This window comes from Hemiscyllium ocellatum, unplaced genomic scaffold, assembly GCF_020745735.1.
Source record: "Hemiscyllium ocellatum isolate sHemOce1 unplaced genomic scaffold, sHemOce1.pat.X.cur. scaffold_383_pat_ctg1, whole genome shotgun sequence".
NCBI classification, from domain to species: Eukaryota; Metazoa; Chordata; class Chondrichthyes; order Orectolobiformes; family Hemiscylliidae; genus Hemiscyllium; species Hemiscyllium ocellatum.
Genome location: NW_026868677.1, coordinates 278,179 through 298,099, shown reverse-complemented (window position 1 = coordinate 298,099; position 19,921 = coordinate 278,179). Strand labels below are relative to the sequence as shown.

The following is a 19,921-nucleotide window of genomic DNA, read 5'->3' as shown; positions in this document are numbered from 1 at the left end:
GCATTTTCTTGCATTTCGGATTGTGCTCCTGCATAACCACGCCATGCTAAGTCAAATGAAAAGGTTCCATGTCCCACTCCGACTCGCACAGCTGCTGGGATGTGGCCCAGCTACAATGACAATTTCGCGAGCAGATAATAAATCCCATCAATCCAGGCAAAAATCAATGGTAAGCTGATCTATCTTCTCAAGACTCTTTTCAACCAGAAATGTATCTTGACTGCATGAGAATATATGTTCGTTATGATTTGGTCAAATCACCATGAGCTCTTGACATTACTTCAATTTCGATTCTTGCTTTGCTGAATGATTCACCCATTGCTGAAACAGGGACACTCCACATTTTACACGGAACACAAAACACACCGGACTACAGAGAAAATGCACAAAGCTGAGCAGGCCGTGTTCCACATTATACCGTGCAGCATCGTTTCAGTCACTGTGTCTGTTTTGCAGAATAAGAGTCCAAAGAATGTTCTCCCATCCTAAAACCGAAGGTAGCATTACAATCCCGAGAACGACAGATCACATGGGAGGATGCTCTGACCTCGGGGCCAGTTCGAGATGCCACTTTTTCCTTGCCTTTTACCTTAACCGTGCAATTGGCTGCAGGGATGTTCATACACCTGGACATGAGCCACATCGATACCAACTGAATAGAAACCTGTGTGGGAATCGACAAGAAGCGACTCAATAAATTTTGCTAAACTCCATGATGCTTATTAGAAATGCAGTTTCTGTCACGTCAATTTAAAAGGCAGTTTCTGAACATGGTAACAGAAGGTCCTACTCACCCCACCCCACTGCGGAAGAGGTGCTAACAGCCCTTGACTGCTTTTTGTTCTCAATGTGAAGAGCTCTCCCGCATGAGTCACCTTCACGTCTCTTGTTGCTGAGTGACTCACAAAGAAGGAGATTCACCAGAGCTGCAACTGCCTCACTTCCCACTCGCCCTCCCGTTTACATTTTCCTGCTCGTCAGTGATTTAAAGAAAACCAAAAGGTTGCGATGTCATTCTGTAGCCTCTCTGTCAATTCCTCCGTTACAGTTCCAACATGGCTTAGATCTCGGGGCTCACCTTAATACTAGCGACGCTATGAAATCACAAGTCCAGAGGTTCCTCTGAGAGTGTAATTTCTTTCATTGCTGTTGCTGATTGAATGAGTCACTATAACGTGCGAACTGATCCAAACCATGATTCAGCACCTCTGCTGCCAATTCTCGCACGTTGAATAACGACAGGCAGCTTCCAAATGAGGCCTTGCAGAGACGACTTTGGGGTACATTTGTCAGACAGACTCGTTGAGGAATCCGTGGCGTACTGTGACATCAGCTCAACAGCTTCTTCCCTGTCTTTGAACCGGCCCGCCTGCGCAAGGAATGCAAATGCGGTATTGCTTTTTGTGGAAGATTCAGAACGCGGTAACTACACTCTGAAACAGAATGGCATATGATCAGACCCAGCTTGGAGAAAACCTTTACAATGCTTTGCAAACGAATTTAATGGAATTGCATTACATTTCACAAAGAGAGCAGATTTGTTCGAGCGATTTCGAAGGCAGGTTTGCAGATGGGAAAGCAAGCAAGAAAGCTCCGTTCTTGTCCGTGTAAAAGGCTGCAATTGAAGAACAAAGCAGTTTCTGCCCAGTTTCGAACTGGGGACCTTTCGCGTGTTAGGCGAATGTGATGACCACTACACTACAGAAACAAGCCTGTGCCGGGCCGCGCCGCGGCTCTGTGGCATCCAGCACTGAAAGTTGAAGCCATTCTCCGTTTCACCTTTCTTTTTCCAATAGCGCGTTGTTGTCCAGGGTGATTGACATCTTGAAAATTTTTTATAAAACAAACGTGAAATTGGTGACAAAATATAGACAAGGATGTGGTCAATGTTTGGACTGTAGAGTGAGGTGGAATAGGCTGGGACAAGTTTCCCGGCAGCATAACGGCTGCGACATGATTTTATGGAAGGGTTTTGAACTGAGTATTTACGTGTTTTACCCAAGCTAGGGTGAGTTGGAAACTCGGGAGCATAGGTTTAAGGTGAGTGCTCTGAAATTGACAAAGGAACTGAGGCACATTTCCCACACACAAGGTTGTGCGTGTATGGAATGAGCTACCAGAGGAAGTGGAGGAGGCTATTGCACTCAGAAAATTGCAATGGTAATCGGATCAGTTTCTGGATAGGATGGGTTTAGAGGGATTGAGGCCAAATGCTGGGGAACGGGACTTGTTTAAATTTGGATATGTGGTGAGCATGGATGAGATACACCGAAGTATCTGTTTCCACGCGGTGTACCCCAATAACGTTGTGTTTGAAAGGATTACTTTTTAGCGGAGCTTGCCTTCGCAGTCTGTCGCACAATCATTTAGACTGTTCGACTGCTCACGGGAAAGGTAGTATTGTGAAACACTGCAGAAACGAACGACTTCCTTACTTTTGCTGTGACTGACCATACTTCGTGAAATTTTCCAGATCCTCAGTTGAGGATTTTTGCTGCTGGAAGTTACCTCAGAACCCCTGTTAACTCGTAATATATTGAGCGAATCGCAAACAGAAAGCATTTAACACGGAACACAAACAAAACTGGCATACCTAATGCATGTTCAGACACAGCGAAGCATGAATGCTAAATGTGAGACAGTCCGAGGGCATGAGGCATAAAGTAACCTCACAACTAACAACTGGGCAATTCCAAACTACTCTTTCAAACATACTGCAGCCTTAGTGCACCACCACTTCCCAGACAATGCTGAAAAGAGAGAAAGAAGGAATATAATAAGTATGGGCCATAAAAAAGTGAATTTCACCAATCACAGTCTCGATTAGATTACCTTTCCCTTCCGGTGTCTCCAAGACGGAAATGAAGGAAATGGGAGAAATTCAATAACATATTCAGTGGAAAGAATTTCCCATTCGCCAGAAAGCCAAATAACGATGAATCGACTCAGCGCAGGACTTTGTTTCACAACAGCGATGAAATAACAGTCTCCATTCGGTTCCAGTAAAAACTCAACTTGCCTGGAACGTAAACCAAGCGCTGAGCTGCTTGCGATTTTCTGCAGGGGTGGCGAGCACCATCATGACAGCAGAGAGACTTCACAAAATTCCCCTGGAACATCAACGCAGCGGGGATCGAAGCAGCATTTTAACGATGCTGCGGCGGTGGAGCTGACCAGCTGAAATGGCAATGGTGGGATTCGAACTCGCCACTTACAGGACAGGAACACTGGATCCAGCGCCTTAGACCGCTCGGCCACACTACCATGCAGCGCAGCCGTGCATTTTCTTGCATTTCGGATTGTGCTCCTGCATAACCACACATGCTAAGTCACATGAAAAGGGTTCCATGGTCCCACTCCGACTCGCACAGCTGCTGGGATGTGCCCAGCTACAATGACAATTTCGCAGCAGATAATGAAATCCCATCAATCCAGGCAAAAATCAATGGTAAGCTGAGTCTATCTTCTCAGACTCTTTTCAACCAGAAATGTATCTTTGACTGCATGAGAATATATGTTCGGTTATGATTTGGTCAAATCACCATGAGCTGCTTGACATTACTTCAATTTCGATTCTTGCTTTGCTGAATGATTTCACCCATTGCTGAAACAGGACAACTTCCACATTTACACGGAACACAAAACACACCGGACTACAGAGAAAATGCACAAAGCTGAGCAGGCCGTGTTCCACATTATACCGTGCAGCATCGTTTCAGTCACTGTGTCTGTTTTGCAGAATAAGAGTTCCAAAGAATGTTCTCCACCCTAAAACCGGAGGTAGCATTACAACCCGAGAACGACAGATCACATTGGGAGGATGCTCTGACCTCGGGGCCAGTTCGAGATGCCACTTTCCTTGCCTTTTACCTTAACCGTGCAATTGGCTGCAGGGATGTTCACACCTGGACATGAGCCACATCGATACCAACTGAATAGGAAACCTGTGTGGGAATCGACAAGAAGCGACTCAATAAATTTTGCTAAATTCCATGATGCTTATTAGAAATGCAGTTTCTGTCACGTCAATTTAAAAGGCAGTTTCTGAACATGGTAACAGAAGTTCCTACTCACCCCACCCCCACTGCGGAAGAGGTGCTAACTGCCCTTGAGTGCTTTTTGTTCTCAATGTGAAGAGCTCTCCCGCATGAGTCACCTTCACGTCTCTTGTTGCTGAGTGACTCACAAAGAAGGAGTTTCACCAGAGCTGCAACTGCCTCACTTTCCCACTCGCCCTCCCGTTTACATTTTCCTGCTCGTCAGTGATTTAAAGAAAACCAAAAGGTTGCGATGTCATTCTGTAGCCTCTCTGTCAATTCCTCCGTTACAGTTCCAACATGGCTTAGATCTCGGGGCTCACCTTAATACTAGCGACGCTATGAAATCACAAGTCCAGAGGTTCCTCTGAGAGTGTAATTTCTTTCATTGCTGTTGCTGATTGAATGAGTCACTATAACGTGCGAACTGATCCAAACCATGATTCAGCACCTCTGCTGCCAATTCTCGCACGTTGAATAACGACAGACAGCTTCCAAATGAGGCCTTGCAGAGACGACTTTGGGGTACATTTGTCAGACAGACCAGTTGAGGAATCCGTGGCGTACTGTGACATCAGCTCATCAGCTTCTTCCCTGTCTTTGAACCGGCCCGCCTGCGCAAGGAATGCAAATGCGGTATTGCTTTTTGTGGAAGATTCAGAACGCGGTAACTACACTCTGAAACAGAATGGCATATGATCAGACCAGCTTGGAGAAAACCTTTACAACGCTTTGCAAACGAATTTAATGGAATTGCATTACATTTCACAAAGAGAGCAGATTTGTTCGAGCGATTTCGAAGGCAGGTTTGCAGATGGGAAAGCAAGCAAGAAAGCTCCGTTCTTGTCCGTGTAAAAGGCTGCAATTGAAGAACAAAGCAGTTTCTGCCCAGTTTCGAACTGGGGACCTTTCGCGTGTTAGGCGAATGTGATGACCACTACACTACAGAAACAAGCCTGTGCCGGCCGCGCTGCGGCTCTGTGGCATCCAGCACTGAAAGTTGAAGCCATTCTACGTTTCACCTTTCTTTTTCCAATAGCGCGTTGTTATCCAGGGTAATTGACATCTTGAAAAAATTTTTTAAAAAACAAACGTGAAATTGGTGACAAAATATAGACAAGAATGTGGTCAATGTTTGGACTGTAGAGTGAGGTGGAATAGGCTGGGACAAGTTTCCCGGCAGCATAACGGCTGCGACATGATTTTATGGAAGGGTTTTGAACTGAGTATTTACGTGTTTTACCCAAGCTAGGGTGAGTTGGAAACTCGGGAGCATAGGTTTAAGGTGAGTGCTCTGAAATTGACAAAGGAACTGAGGCACATTTCCCACACACAAGGTTGTGCGTGTATGGAATGAGCTACCAGAGGAAGTGGAGGAGGCTATTGCACTCAGAAAATTGCAATGGTAATCGGATCAGTTTCTGGATAGGATGGGTTCAGAGGGATGGAGGCCAAATGCTGGGGAACGGGACTTGTTTAACTTTGGATATGTGGTGAGCATGGATGAGATACCCCGAAGTATCTGTTTCCACGCGGTGTACCCCAATAACGTTGTGTTTGAAAGGATTACTTTTTAGCGGAGCTTGCCTTCGCAGTCTGTCGCACAATCATTTAGACTGTTCGACTGCTCACGGGAAAGGTAGTATTGTGAAACACTGCAGAAACGAACGACTTCCTTACTTTTGCTGTGACTGACCATACTTCGTGAAATTTTCCCAGATCCTCAGTTGAGGATTTTTGCTGCTGGAAGTTACCTCAGAACCCCTGTTAACTCGTAATGTATTGAGCGAATCGCAAACAGAAAGCATTTAACACGGAACACAAACAAAACTGGCATACCTAATGCATGTTCAGACACAGCGAAGCATGAATGCTAAATGTGAGACAGTCCGAGGGCATGAGGCATAAAGTAACCTCACAACTAACAACTGGGCAATTCCAAACTACTCTTTCAAACATACTGCAGCCTTAGTGCACCACCACTTCCCAGACAATGCTGAAAAGAGAGAAAGAAAGAATATAATAAGTATGGGCCATAAAAAAGTGAATTTCACCAATCACAGTCTCGATTAGATTACCTTTCCCTTCCGGTGTCTCCAAGACGGAAATGAAGGAAATGGGAGAAATTCAATAACATATTCAGTGGAAAGAATTTCCCATTCGCCAGAAAGCCAAATAACGATGAATCGACTCAGCGCAGGACTTTGTTTCACAACAGCGATGAAATAACAGTCTCCATTCGGTTCCAGTAAAAACTCAACTTGCCTGGAACGTAAACCAAGCGCTGAGCTGCTTGCGATTTTCTGCAGGGGTGGCGAGCACCATCATGACAGCAGAGAGACTTCACAAAATACCCCTGGAACATCAACGCAGCGGGGATCGAAGCAGCATTTTAACGATGCTGCGGCGGTGGAGCTGACCAGCTGAAATGGCAGTGGTGGGATTCGAACACGCCACTTACAGGACAGGAACACTGGATCCAGCGCCTTAGACCGCTCGGCCACACTACCATGCAGCGCAGCCGTGCATTTTCTTGCATTTCGGATTGTGCTCCTGCATAACCACACATGCTAAGTCACATGAAAAGGGTTCCATGGTCCCACTCCGACTCGCACAGCTGCTGGGATGTGCCCAGCTACAATGACAATTTCGCAGCAGATAATGAAATCCCATCAATCCAGGCAAAAATCAATGGTAAGCTGAGTCTATCTTCTCAGACTCTTTTCAACCAGAAATGTATCTTTGACTGCATGAGAATATATGTTCGGTTATGATTTGGTCAAATCACCATGAGCTGCTTGACATTACTTCAATTTCGATTCTTGCTTTGCTGAATGATTTCACCCATTGCTCGAAACAGGACAACTTCCACATTTACACGGAACACAAACACACCGGACTACAGAGAAAATGCACAAAGCTGAGCAGGCCGTGTTCCACATTATACCGTGCAGCATCGTTTCAGTCACTGTGTCTGTTTTGCAGAATAAGAGTTCCAAAGAATGTTCTCCACCCTAAAACCGGAGGTAGCATTACAACCCGAGAACGACAGATCACATTGGGAGGATGCTCTGACCTCGGGGCCAGTTCGAGATGCCACTTTCCTTGCCTTTTACCTTAACCGTGCAATTGGCTGCAGGGATGTTCACACCTGGACATGAGCCACATCGATACCAACTGAATAGGAAACCTGTGTGGGAATCGACAAGAAGCGACTCAATAAATTTTGCTAAACTCCATGATGCTTATTAGAAATGCAGTTTCTGCTCACGTCAATTTAAAAGGCAGTTTCTGAACATGGTAACAGAAGTTCCTACTCACCCCACCCCCACTGCGGAAGAGGTGCTAACTGCCCTTGAGTGCTTTTTGTTCTCAATGTGAAGAGCTCTCCCGCATGAGTCACCTTCACGTCTCTTGTTGCTGAGTGACTCACAAAGAAGGAGTTTCACCAGAGCTGCAACTGCCTCACTTTCCCACTCGCCCTCCCGTTTACATTTTCCTGCTCGTCAGTGATTTAAAGAAAACCAAAAGGTTGCGATGTCATTCTGTAGCCTCTCTGTCAATTCCTCCGTTACAGTTCCAACATGGCTTAGATCTCGGGGCTCACCTTAATACTAGCGACGCTATGAAATCACAAGTCCAGAGGTTCCTCTGAGAGTGTAATTTCTTTCATTGCTGTTGCTGATTGAATGAGTCACTATAACGTGCGAACTGATCCAAACCATGATTCAGCACCTCTGCTGCCAATTCTCGCACGTTGAATAACGACAGGCAGCTTCCAAATGAGGCCTTGCAGAGACGACTTTGGGGTACATTTGTCAGACAGACCAGTTGAGGAATCCGTGGCGTACTGTGACATCAGCTCATCAGCTTCTTCCCTGTCTTTGAACCGGCCCGCCTGCGCAAGGAATGCAAATGCGGTATTGCTTTTTGTGGAAGATTCAGAACGCGGTAACTACACTCTGAAACAGAATGGCATATGATCAGACCCAGCTTGGAGAAAACCTTTACAACGCTTTGCAAACGAATTTAATGGAATTGCATTACATTTCACAAAGAGAGCAGATTTGTTCGAGCGATTTCGAAGGCAGGTTTGCAGATGGGAAAGCAAGCAAGAAAGCTCCGTTCTTGTCCGTGTAAAAGGCTGCAATTGAAGAACAAAGCAGTTTCTGCCCAGTTTCGAACTGGGGACCTTTCGCGTGTTAGGCGAATGTGATGACCACTACACTACAGAAACAAGCCTGTGCCGGCCGCGCCGCGGCTCTGTGGCATCCAGCACTGAAAGTTGAAGCCATTCTACGTTTCACCTTTCTTTTTCCAATAGCGCGTTGTTGTCCAGGGTAATTGACATCTTGAAAAATTTAAAAAAAACAAACGTGAAATTGGTGACAAAATATAGACAAGGATGTGGTCAATGTTTGGACTGTAGAGTGAGGTGGAATAGGCTGGGACAAGTTTCCCGGCAGCATAACGGCTGCGACATGATTTTATGGAAGGGTTTTGAACTGAGTATTTACGTGTTTTACCCAAGCTAGGGTGAGTTGGAAACTCGGGAGCATAGGTTTAAGGTGAGTGCTCTGAAATTGACAAAGGAACTGAGGCACATTTCCCACACACAAGGTTGTGCGTGTATGGAATGAGCTACCAGAGGAAGTGGAGGAGGCTATTGCACTCAGAAAATTGCAATGGTAATCGGATCAGTTTCTGGATAGGATGGGTTTAGAGGGATTGAGGCCAAAAGCTGGGGAACGGGACTTGTTTAATTTTGGATATGTGGTGAGCATGGATGAGATACACCGAAGTATCTGTTTCCACGCGGTGTACCCCAATAACGTTGTGTTTGAAAGGATTACTTTTTAGCGGAGCTTGCCTTCGCAGTCTGTCGCACAATCATTTAGACTGTTCGACTGCTCACGGGAAAGGTAGTATTGTGAAACACTGCAGAAACGAACGACTTCCTTACTTTTGCTGTGACTGACCATACTTCGTGAAATTTTTCCAGATCCTCAGTTGAGGATTTTTGCTGCTGGAAGTTACCTCAGAACCCCTGTTAACTCGTAATGTATTGAGCGAATCGCAAACAGAAAGCATTTAACACGGAACACAAACAAAACTGGCATACCTAATGCATGTTCAGACACAGCGAAGCATGAATGCTAAATGTGAGACAGTCCGAGGGCATGAGGCATAAAGTAACCTCACAACTAACAACTGGGCAATTCCAAACTACTCTTTCAAACATACTGCAGCCTTAGTGCACCACCACTTCCGGACAATGCTGAAAAGAGAGAAAGAAAGAATATAATAAGTATGGGCCATAAAAAAGTGAATTTCACCAATCACAGTCTCGATTAGATTACCTTTCCCTTCCGGTGTCTCCAAGACGGAAATGAAGGAAATGGGAGAAATTCAATAACACATTCAGTGGAAAGAATTTCCCATTCGCCAGAAAGCCAAATAACGATGAATCGATTCAGCGCAGGACTTTGTTTCACAACAGCGATGAAATAACAGTCTCCATTCGGTTCCAGTAAAAACTCAACTTGCCTGGAACGTAAACCAAGCGCTGAGCTGTTTGCGATTTTCTGCAGGGGAGGCGAGCACCATCATGACAGCAGAGAGACTTCACAAAATACCCCTGGAACATCAACGCAGCGGGGAACGAAGCAGCATTTTAACGATGCTGCGGCGGTGGAGTTGACCAGCTGAAATGGCAGTGGTGGGATTCGAACTCACGCCACTTACAGGACAGGAACCTGGATCCAGCGCCTTAGACCGCTCGGCCACACTACCATGCAGCGCAGCCGCGCATTTTCTTGCATTTCGAATTGTGCTCCTGCATAACCACACATGCTAAGTCAAATGAAAAGGGTTCCATGATCCCTCTCCGACTCGCACAGCTGCTGGGATGTGCCCAGCTACAATGACAATTTCGCAGCAGATAATGAAATCCCATCAATCCAGGCAAAAATCAATGGTAAGCTGAGTCTATCTTCTCAGACTCTTTTCAACCAGAAATGTATCTTTGACTGCATGAGAATATATGTTCGGTTATGATTTGGTCAAATCACCATGAGCTGCTTGACATTACTTCAATTTCGATTCTTGCTTTGCTGAATGATTTCACCCATTGCTCGAAACAGGACAACTTCCACATTTTCACGGAACACGAAACACACCGGACTACAGGGAAAATGCACAAAGCTGAGCAGGCCGTGTTCCACATTATACCGTGCAGCATCGTTTCAGTCACTGTGTCTGTTTTGCAGAATAAGAGTTCCAAAGAATGTTCTCCATCCTAAAACCGGAGGTAGCATTACAACCCGAGAACGACAGATCACATTGGGAGGATGCTCTGACCTCGGGGCCAGTTCGAGATGCCACTTTCCTTGCCTTTTACCTTAACCGTGCAATTGGCTGCAGGGATGTTCATACCTGGACATGAGCCACATCGATACCAACTGAATTGGAAACCTGTGTGCGAATCGACAAGAAGCGACTCAATAAATTTTGCTAAATTCCATGATGCTTATTAGAAATGCAGTTTCTGCTCACGTCAATTTAAAAGGCAGTTTCTGAACATGGTAACAGAAGGTCCTACTCACCCCACCCCCACTGCGGAAGAGGTGCTAACTGCCCTTGAGTGCTTTTTGTTCTCAATGTGAAGAGCTCTCCCGCATGAGTCACCTTCACGTCTCTTGTTGCTGAGTGACTCACAAAGAAGGAGTTTCACCAGAGCTGCAACTGCCTCACTTTCCCACTCGCCCTCCCGTTTACATTTTCCTGCTCGTCAGTGATTTAAAGAAAACCAAAAGGTTGCGATGTCATTCTGTAGCCTCTCTGTCAATTCCTCCGTTACAGTTCCAACATGGCTTAGATCTCGGGGCTCACCTTAATACTAGCGACGCTATGAAATCACAAGTCCAGAGGTTCCTCTGAGAGTGTAATTTCTTTCATTGCTGTTGCTGATTGAATGAGTCACTATAACGTGCGAACTGATCCAAACCATGATTCAGCACCTCTGCTGCCAATTCTCGCACGTTGAATAACGACAGACAGCTTCCAAATGAGGCCTTGCAGAGACGACTTTGGGGTACATTTGTCAGACAGACCAGTTGAGGAATCCGTGGCGCACTGTGACACCAGCTCATCAGCTTCTTCCCTGTCTTTGAACCGGCCCGCCTGCGCAAGGAATGCAAATGCGGTATTGCTTTTTGTGGAAGATTCAGAACGCGGTAACTACACTCTGAAACAGAATGGCATATGATCAGACCCAGCTTGGAGAAAACCTTTACAACGCTTTGCAAACGAATTTAATGGAATTGCATTACATTTCACAAAGAGAGCAGATTTGTTCGAGCGATTTCGAAGGCAGGTTTGCAGATGGGAAAGCAAGCAAGAAAGCTCCGTTCTTGTCCGTGTAAAAGGCTGCAATTGAAGAACAAAGCAGTTTCTGCCCAGTTTCGAACTGGGGACCTTTCGCGTGTTAGGCGAATGTGATGACCACTACACTACAGAAACAAGCCTGCGCCGGCCGCGCTGCGGCTCTGTGGCATCCAGCACTGAAAGTTGAAGCCATTCTCCGTTTCACCTTTCTTTTTCCAACAGCTCGTTGTTATCCAGGGTAATTGACATCTTGAAAAAGTTAAAAAAAAAGAAACAGACGTGAAATTGGTGACAAAATATAGACAAGGATGTGGTCAATGTTCGGACTGTAGAGTGAGGTGGAATAGGCTGGGACAACTTTCCCGGCAGCATAACGGCTGCGACATGATTTTATGGAAGGGTTTTGAACTGAGTATTTACGTGTTTTACCCAAGCTGGGGTGAGTTGGAAACTCGGGAGCATAGGTTTAAGGTGAGTGCTCTGAAATTGACAAAGGACCTGAGGCACATTTCCCACACACAAGGTTGTGCGTGTATGGAATGAGCTACCAGAGGAAGTGGAGGAGGCTATTGCACTCAGAAAATTGCAATGGTAATCGGATCAGTTTCTGGATAGGATGGGTTTAGAGGGATGGAGGCCAAATGCTGTGGAACGGGACTTGTTTAATTTTGGATATGTGGTGAGCATGGATGAGATACACCGAAGTATCTGTTTCCACGCGGTGTACCCCAATAACGTTGTGTTTGAAAGGATTACTTTTTAGCGGAGCTTGCCGTCGCAGTCTGTAGCACAATCATTTAGACTGTTCGACTGCTCACGGGAAAGGTAGTATTGTGAAACACTGCAGAAACGAACGACTCCCTTACTTTTGCTGTGACTGACCATACTTCGTGAAATTTTTCCAGATCCTCAGTTGAGGATTTTTGCTGCTGGAAGTTACCTCAGAACCCCTGTTAACTCGTAATGTATTGAGCGAATCGCAAACAGAAAGCATTTAACACGGAACACAAACAAAACTGGCATACCTAATGCATGTTCAGACACAGCGAAGCATGAATGCTAAATGTGAGACAGTCCGAGGGCATGAGGCATAAAGTAACCTCACAACTAACAACTGGGCAATTCCAAACTACTCTTTCAAACATACTGCAGCCTTAGTGCACCACCACTTCCCGGACAATGCTGAAAAGAGAGAAAGAAAGAATATAATAAGTATGGGCCATAAAAAAGTGAATTTCACCAATCACAGTCTCGATTAGATTACCTTTCCCTTCCGGTGTCTCCAAGACGGAAATGAAGGAAATGGGAGAAATTCAATAACACATTCAGTGGAAAGAATTTCCCATTCGCCAGAAAGCCAAATAACGATGAATCGATTCAGCGCAGGACTTTGTTTCACAACAGCGATGAAATAACAGTCTCCATTCGGTTCCAGTAAAAACTCCAATTGCCTGGAACGTAAACCAAGCGCTGAGCTGTTTGCGATTTTCGGCAGGGGAGGCGAGCACCATCATGACAGCAGAGAGACTTCACAATATTCACCACAGTTAATTCCCCTGGAATATCAACGCAGCGGGGATTTTAACAATGCTGCAGCGGTGGAGCTGACCAGCTGAAATGGCAGTGGTGGGATTCGAACCCACGCCCCTTTCAGGGCTGGAACCTGGATCCAGCGCCTTAGACCGCTCGGCCACACTAACAGACAGCGCGGCAGCGCATTTACTTGCATTTCGAATTGTGCTCCTGCATAACCACACATGCTAAGTCAAATGAAAAGGGTTCCATGAAACCTCTCCGACTCGCACAGCTGCTGGGATGTGCCCAGCTACAATGACAATTTCGCAGCAGATCATGAAAGCCCATCAATCCAGACAAAAATCAATGGTAAGCTGAGTCTATCTTCTCAGACTCTTTTCAACCAGAAATGTATCTTTGACTGCGTGAGAATATATGTTCGGTTATGATTTGGTCAAATCACCATGAGCTGCTTGACATTACTTCAATTTCGATTCTTGCTTTGCTGAATGATTTCACCCATTGCTCGAAACAGGACAACTTCCACGTTTACACGGAACATGAAACACACCGGACTACAGGGAAAATGCACAAAGCTGAGCAGGCCGTGTTCCACATCATACCGTACAGCATAGTTTCAGTCACTGTGTCTGTTTTGCAGGATAAGAGTCCCAAAGAATGTTCTCCACCCTAACACCGGAGGTAGCATTACAATCCGAGAACGACAGATCACATTGGGAGGATGCTCTGACCTCGGGGCCAGTTCGAGATGTCACTTTCCTTGCCTTTTACCTTAACCGTGCAATTGGCTGCAGGGATGTTCATACCTGGACATGAGCCACATGGATACCAACTGAGTTGGAAACCTGTGTGCGAATCGACGAGAAGCGACTCAATAAATTTTGCTAAATTCCATGGTGCTTATTAGAAATGCAGTTTCTGTTCACGTCAATTTAAAAGGCAGTTTCTGAACATAGTAACAGAAGGTCCTACTCACCCCACCCCCACTGCGGAAGAGGTGCTAACTGCCCTTGAGTGCTTTTTGTTCTCGATGTGAAGAGCTCTCCCGCATGAGTCACCTTCACGTCTCTTGTTGCTGAGTGACTCACAAAGAAGGAGATTCACCAGAGCTGCAACTGCCTCACTTTCCCACTCGCCCTCCCGTTTACATTTTCCTGCTCGTCAGTGATTTAAAGAAAACCAAAAGGTTGCGATGTCATTCTGTAGCCTCTCTGTCAATTCCTCCGTTTCAGTTCCAACTTGGCTTAGATCTCGGGGCTCACCTTAATACTAGCGACGCTGTGAAATCACAAGTCCAGAGGTTCCTCTGAGAGTGTAATTTCTTTCATTGCTGTTGCTGATTGAATGAGTCACTATAACGTGCGAATTTCACCATTCGTGTGCTTTGCTGGTTTTACTGCAGAGTGTTAATGTTCAGTGTTTAAATTCCAACCCGACCATCTTACTTTGCTTATAGCAAATGTATCTTCGATTTGAGAGAATGCACCCTCTCCAATGTGCCAGTGTCCATGCTGGAGTGATCACATTCGCCTCCCACACGGAAAGCCCGGACCTCAAGCGGTTCCACTGCTGCATCATGTTCCGGCCAAGTTGTGTTGTTCACTATTTCCACTGAAACCGAACGGAGATTGGGATTTCATCGCTGGTGTGAAACAAAATCCTGCAGTGACTTTAGTTATCATTATTTGGTGTTCTAGAGAATGGAAATATAATTCCAGTTAATTGCAATGTCATATGGTCTTAAATTTCTCTAATTTCCTTCACTTCTGTCCTGGAAACGTGAGCTGCAAGCACTGCCACATTGTTAATCGGAAGAGCAAACTAATGTAATCGAAACTGTGTTTGGGAATCTTCAATTTTCATGGCTCGTTCATGTTCGGTTCTTTGTTTTCCCTCATTTCAGAGTTTTTCGGGAGGTGGAGGTACACTAAGTTTCCACTATATGTTGGGAGTAAAAAGTGAGTTCTGTCGATGCTGGAGATCAGAGCTGAAAATGTGTTGCTGGTTAAAGCGCAGCAGGTCAGGCAGCATCCAAGGAACAGGAAATTCGACGTTTCGGGCATGAACTAGATTCCTGATGAAGGGCTTATGCCCGAAACGTCGAATTTCCTGTTCAATATATGTTGGGAGCGCAGTTTGGAATTGTTCTGCTGAAGGATCTGGGAACCGTTTATGGCTTATTGCCCCGGACTGCACCCAGAACAGCATTTATGCTTCGAAATGTCTGGAAATGCATTTTAAACAAACTCCCATTTCCCAGCATCTGGCCCCTATCTCACTAAACCCTTCCTATCCAGAAACTCATCCGTTTGCCTTTGAAATCTTCTGAGTGTACGAGCCTCCTCCACTTCCTCTGGTCGCTGATTCCATCCCGCACAACCTTCTGTGTGGGAAAGGTGCCTCAATCCCTTTTATATTTTACCCGTCCCACCTTACACCTATGCTCTCCAGCTTTCAACTCACCCCACATGGCCGAAAACAAAAACTTAAGTATTCATTTTATGAAACTTCCTTAAGGTCATGCCCACGTTCAGACTTGCCCTACATTCCAAACTGTGCCCCCCTGACAGCATCTTTATCTATATTTTGTGAACAATTTCACATGATTTTCTTAATTTTTCAATGATGCCAATTACGCTGGAGAATAACCAGCTCCTGGAAACGGAAAGGTGAAGTGTTGAACTGTAAATTTTAGTGCTGGCCGACTCTGAACACCAGCTGCTCGCGGGGATGCTTCCTGTATTGTATTGTGGATTGGAGTCACCTCATACACGAAAACTCCCCGCTTCAAAATCCGGCAAGAACAGCCCTTATTCCCGATGGCAGCCTTTCAGACTGACACGAGCAGAGCAGAGTTTTATAACTTGCTGTTCACATCAACAAACCTGGCTTTGAATTTGCTCGCTCATACATGCTCGAGTGGTGAAAATGAATACAATCCCATTTCATTACTGTGTGAAACATTGTTTTTTTTTCTCCAACCGGGTTCTAAATAAGCACAGATGTGTACAGGACTGATGGCCATTCTGTGTCACAGTGGAGTTCCTGGACTCTGATCCTTCCACTAAAAGCAATACCACGTTTGCTTTCCTTGGGCAGGCGGCCCGGTTCAAAGCCAAGGAGCAAAGGTTCCCAGCAAAAATCCTCAACTGAGGACCTGGGCATTTTTCATGGGGAATAGTCAGTGGGGGCAACATTATGGAAGTCCTCGGGTTCTGCAGTGTTTCTAAACACTAAATCGAAGCGCGATTGGATTTTAGTATTCCTAGGCATGATTTAAATTGATTGGTAAAATTGGAATTGTTTCTTAATTAGCAAACAAAACTGGCTTGTTTCACAGCCAACCGTTACATCTTTCCAATTTTCCAGTACACGCTGAGACTGCGAGCTGGTCATCACAGGTATTTGTCAGCGCTCAGTTCCGAACAGCATTCACTCTCATTTAAAGGTGGAGGGCACGTCTTCAACTTCATAACACTGTTCTCATCACAAAATCCAGCAGCTTCTAATCTTGGGGACAGGGGTTGGATTGCAGCGGTTACTGTATTAAATGTAAAGATTTTCACACAGGAAGCACTATTCATGAAGGGGGCAGTTTCTGTAAACTGTGTCCCAGGGCTGTGCAGGGAGCTGCAGTGGCCACTTTCTGTTGACAGCGGGGGTCTGGAGAGAACAATGTTTGTCCCTATCTTACTCCATGTGGAGCCAGGAAACACAGAATCATCAATGTTTGGGCTGCAATTCAACCTTGCCATGGATTTTCCGGTTTAAATGGAGGTAGGGTGGTATTCCCATCGTCTGATCTAGAACTACCAAGGTCTCAAACTACCAACCTTTATCTTGCAGCCTCCTGCTGCCCATTTGAGCCACACAGCCTGTCACCAACCAGGCGTGCCGATTTCCCTAAAGCAGGAAGGTTAGCGGGGATCTGAAGGGCGGTGGAACAGCTGGAGCTCTCACTGTTTTCAGAGTCTGTCACCGATTTCCATGCTTTCATCACTGAGAGCGTCAGAGAGCTTGAGGGGTCTGCAAACACCCAGAGGGAAAGGAACCATCACAAACTGGAAGATAACTAGACCCTTCATTGTGACTGCCTGAGCTACATCACTCTGACCCTGGTACTGGGATAATTCAAGCGCACGGCTTGACACAATCTGGAAATTAAATACAGAACTTCAGGCTGTTCAGTCCAAATGCAATCCATTAAGATACAGTGGGTATTGAATCTCTTCCATATAATCACTTCATCAAATCCCCCCTGTTAATCTATCCACAAACTTAATTTTTGTATTTCTTCGTCCATTTTCCCCAGCTAATGTGAACATCTTGTTTTCATCTTCCTTATTTATACCAAGTATAAGCCAATAAGCTCTGTCGCATCTCGCTTCAACTCCAGTTGCTCCATTGCATCATAAATCACTCCTGAAGCTTTCTGGTAAATGAATGAGCCTATCCCCTCTCTGGACGCTCCCATCCTTCACAATGTATGATGATCTCTGTTGTGGGTATACTGATCACCCTCGACCTGGAGGTGGGATAATGTGAGTTTCTGAAATTATTGAGATGGTGCATTAGGAACCCAATAGGACTGGCACCTTTTGGGAGAGAGAAATAATGTTCATGTTTAGAGACAATTTCTTACTTTCTTTTGATTATTCTTTTCTCTCTGACCTAATAGTGATGGATCTTGTAAGCTTCTTTCTCTGAGAATTTCAAGGAAAGATATACACACAAAAGTATCAAACAAAGGAAATTATTTGTCTGTCTGATTTCTCCCCTGGACTGACACTGCCTTTATTAAACTTCTTTGAATATTTGAAGAAAATTCACAGACAGGAAACGCCAAAGAAACATTTAATCAAAATCTGACATGATCAATCGATTCATCAGAAACTGGAAATAATTGGCGTTTGAGTGTTGCATCCTCAGTCATTACCAATCACTGCATATAATTTCGCCATCATATCCTCACTGACGATCTGTACCAAATCTTAGGTGATTGTTGATGTATCCCATACCTGGGGGAGGTAGAGGATGTTGGGAGCTGACAGGATGAACTAGGTTGGGGAGTAGATGGAGTTTGGGTGATAGACTCTGGGAGTATTTGAACCGAGCTCAGTCAGCCATTACCTTCAAGCCATGCGGGCTGACCGGGGGAGGATTGACCTGTTACTGTCTCTGTCTGTCTGTGACAGAGTGTGGGCTGGGGGTCACTTGTTCCCTTTTTGCCTTTTCTATCTCTCTCACTCTCGCTCTCTCTTTCTCTTCTCTCTCCTCTCTCGTTTTCTCTCTCACACTCTCATTCTTCTTCTCTCTTCTCCACCTTTTCTTCACCTCTCTTCTCCTCCTCCCCTCTTCTCCCGCTCTTTCCTCCCCTCTCTCTTGTCTCTCCCATCTCTCTTCTCTCCCCTCTCTCTTCCCTCACTCTTCTCTCTCCCTCTCAACTCTCTCTCCCCCCACTCTCTCTTCATCTCTCTCTCTCTCTCTCATTAGGGTCGCACGGTGGCTCAGTGCTTACCACTGCTGCCTCACAGTGCCAGGGACCCTGTTCAAATCCTGCCCAAGGCGACCGTCTGTGTGGAGTGTGCACATTCTCCCCAGTGTCTGCGCGGGTTTCCTCACCCGGCCCAATGGTGTGCAGGTCAGGGTGGACTGGTCATGGGGGAGTTGCCCAAAGGGTTAGGTGAACTGTTCAGACGAGAAAGGTCAGGGTGGGTTACTCTACCACCCATCTTCCCACCCCTCTCTTTCCCCCAGTCTCCGCCTCCCCTCTCCTCTGCCACCCTGCCCTCACCCGTCTTCACACTTCTCTCCTTTCTTTCCTCTCCTACTTTCACCATCCTACCCATCTGCACTTCTGTCTTTCACCCAATCTCTTCCTCCCCACCTCCAACTGCTCTGTTCTCCCGAACTCTCCTCACCACCTCCTTCTGCTCCCATGCCTCCTGCTGTCTACTCCCTCTTTCCACGCCACCACTTCCTCCTCCTAATTTCTTCTCTCCCCGCTAACATCTCCCCGCTCTCCTCCTCCCACCCCCACACCTCACCCACTCTCCTCCTCCCCCTCTCTGACACCATCCTTTGCCCCTGCTGCAGTCTGCCTCATTCTCCCTGCCCCCTCTCTCTTCCACCGCTCTTTTCTGCAGCCTATCTCCTTCCCCTCCCTCTCCATCCTTCCACTCTCCTCCCCTCTCTCTCCTCCCCCTCTCTCCTCCCACTTCCTCCCTTCCCCTCTCTCTCGTCCCCCCCTCTCATCCCCCTCTGTCTCCTCGCCCCTCACTCTCCTACACCTCTCTGTCCTCCCTCTCTTCGTCCTCCCCTAAACTCCCCTCTCTCTACTTACCCTCCCTCTCCTCCTCCCTCTCTCTCATCTCTCTCTCTCTCTCCGCTCTCTCTCACTCCCCCCTCTCCTCCCCATGCTCTCCACCTCCCATCTCCGCTCTCCCCTCTCTCTTCTCGCCCACCCCCTCTCTTATCCCTCTCTCCTCTCTCCTCATCCCCCTCCCCTCCACCTCCTTCTCTCCTCTCCCCTTCCCTCTCTCTCTCCCCTCTCCTCTCACTCCTCACTACTCTCTCCTCTTACTCCTCATCACTGTCCCCATCCCCTCTCCTTCCCCCTCCCCTGTCTCCTCACCACTGTCAACTCTCCCCACCCCTCTCTTATCCCCCTCCCCGCTCTCCTCATCCCTCTCCCCTCTCCTCTCACTCCTCACTACTCTCTCTTCTCAATCCTCATCACTGTCCTCTCTCCCCTCTCTCCTTCCCCCCTCTCTCCTCACCACTGTCTCCTCTCCCCTCCCCTCTCTCTCCTCTTCCCCTCCCCTCTCCTCCCTCTCTTCTTTCTCTCCCCTCCCCCGCTCACCTCTCCACTCTCCCCTCTCTCCTCATTCCCTCCCTCCTCATCCCCTCTCCTCACCAATTCTCTTCTTACACCCTCTCCTTTCTTCACCTCCCCTCCTCTC

At 46.5% G+C, this 19,921-nt stretch overlaps 5 non-coding genes across 5 annotated transcripts; all 5 read right to left on the bottom strand.

Annotated features, from left to right (window-relative positions):
* Nucleotides 1–1,635: 1,635 nt before the first annotated feature.
* On the bottom strand, nt 1,636–1,708 carry trnav-aac (transfer RNA valine (anticodon AAC)). The gene has a single exon. It is a non-coding gene; the product is annotated as a tRNA-Val (tRNA).
* Nucleotides 1,709–4,916: 3,208 nt separating this feature from the next.
* Nucleotides 4,917–4,989, bottom strand: trnav-aac (transfer RNA valine (anticodon AAC)). The gene has a single exon. It is a non-coding gene; the product is annotated as a tRNA-Val (tRNA).
* A 3,212-nt stretch (nt 4,990–8,201) lies between these two features.
* Nucleotides 8,202–8,274, bottom strand: trnav-aac (transfer RNA valine (anticodon AAC)). Its single transcript has one exon. It is a non-coding gene; the product is annotated as a tRNA-Val (tRNA).
* Nucleotides 8,275–11,485: 3,211 nt separating this feature from the next.
* trnav-aac (transfer RNA valine (anticodon AAC)) lies at nt 11,486–11,558 on the bottom strand. Its single transcript has one exon. It is a non-coding gene; the product is annotated as a tRNA-Val (tRNA).
* Nucleotides 11,559–13,041: 1,483 nt separating this feature from the next.
* On the bottom strand, nt 13,042–13,123 carry trnal-cag (transfer RNA leucine (anticodon CAG)). Its single transcript has one exon. It is a non-coding gene; the product is annotated as a tRNA-Leu (tRNA).
* Between the last annotated feature and the right edge of the window lie 6,798 nt (nt 13,124–19,921).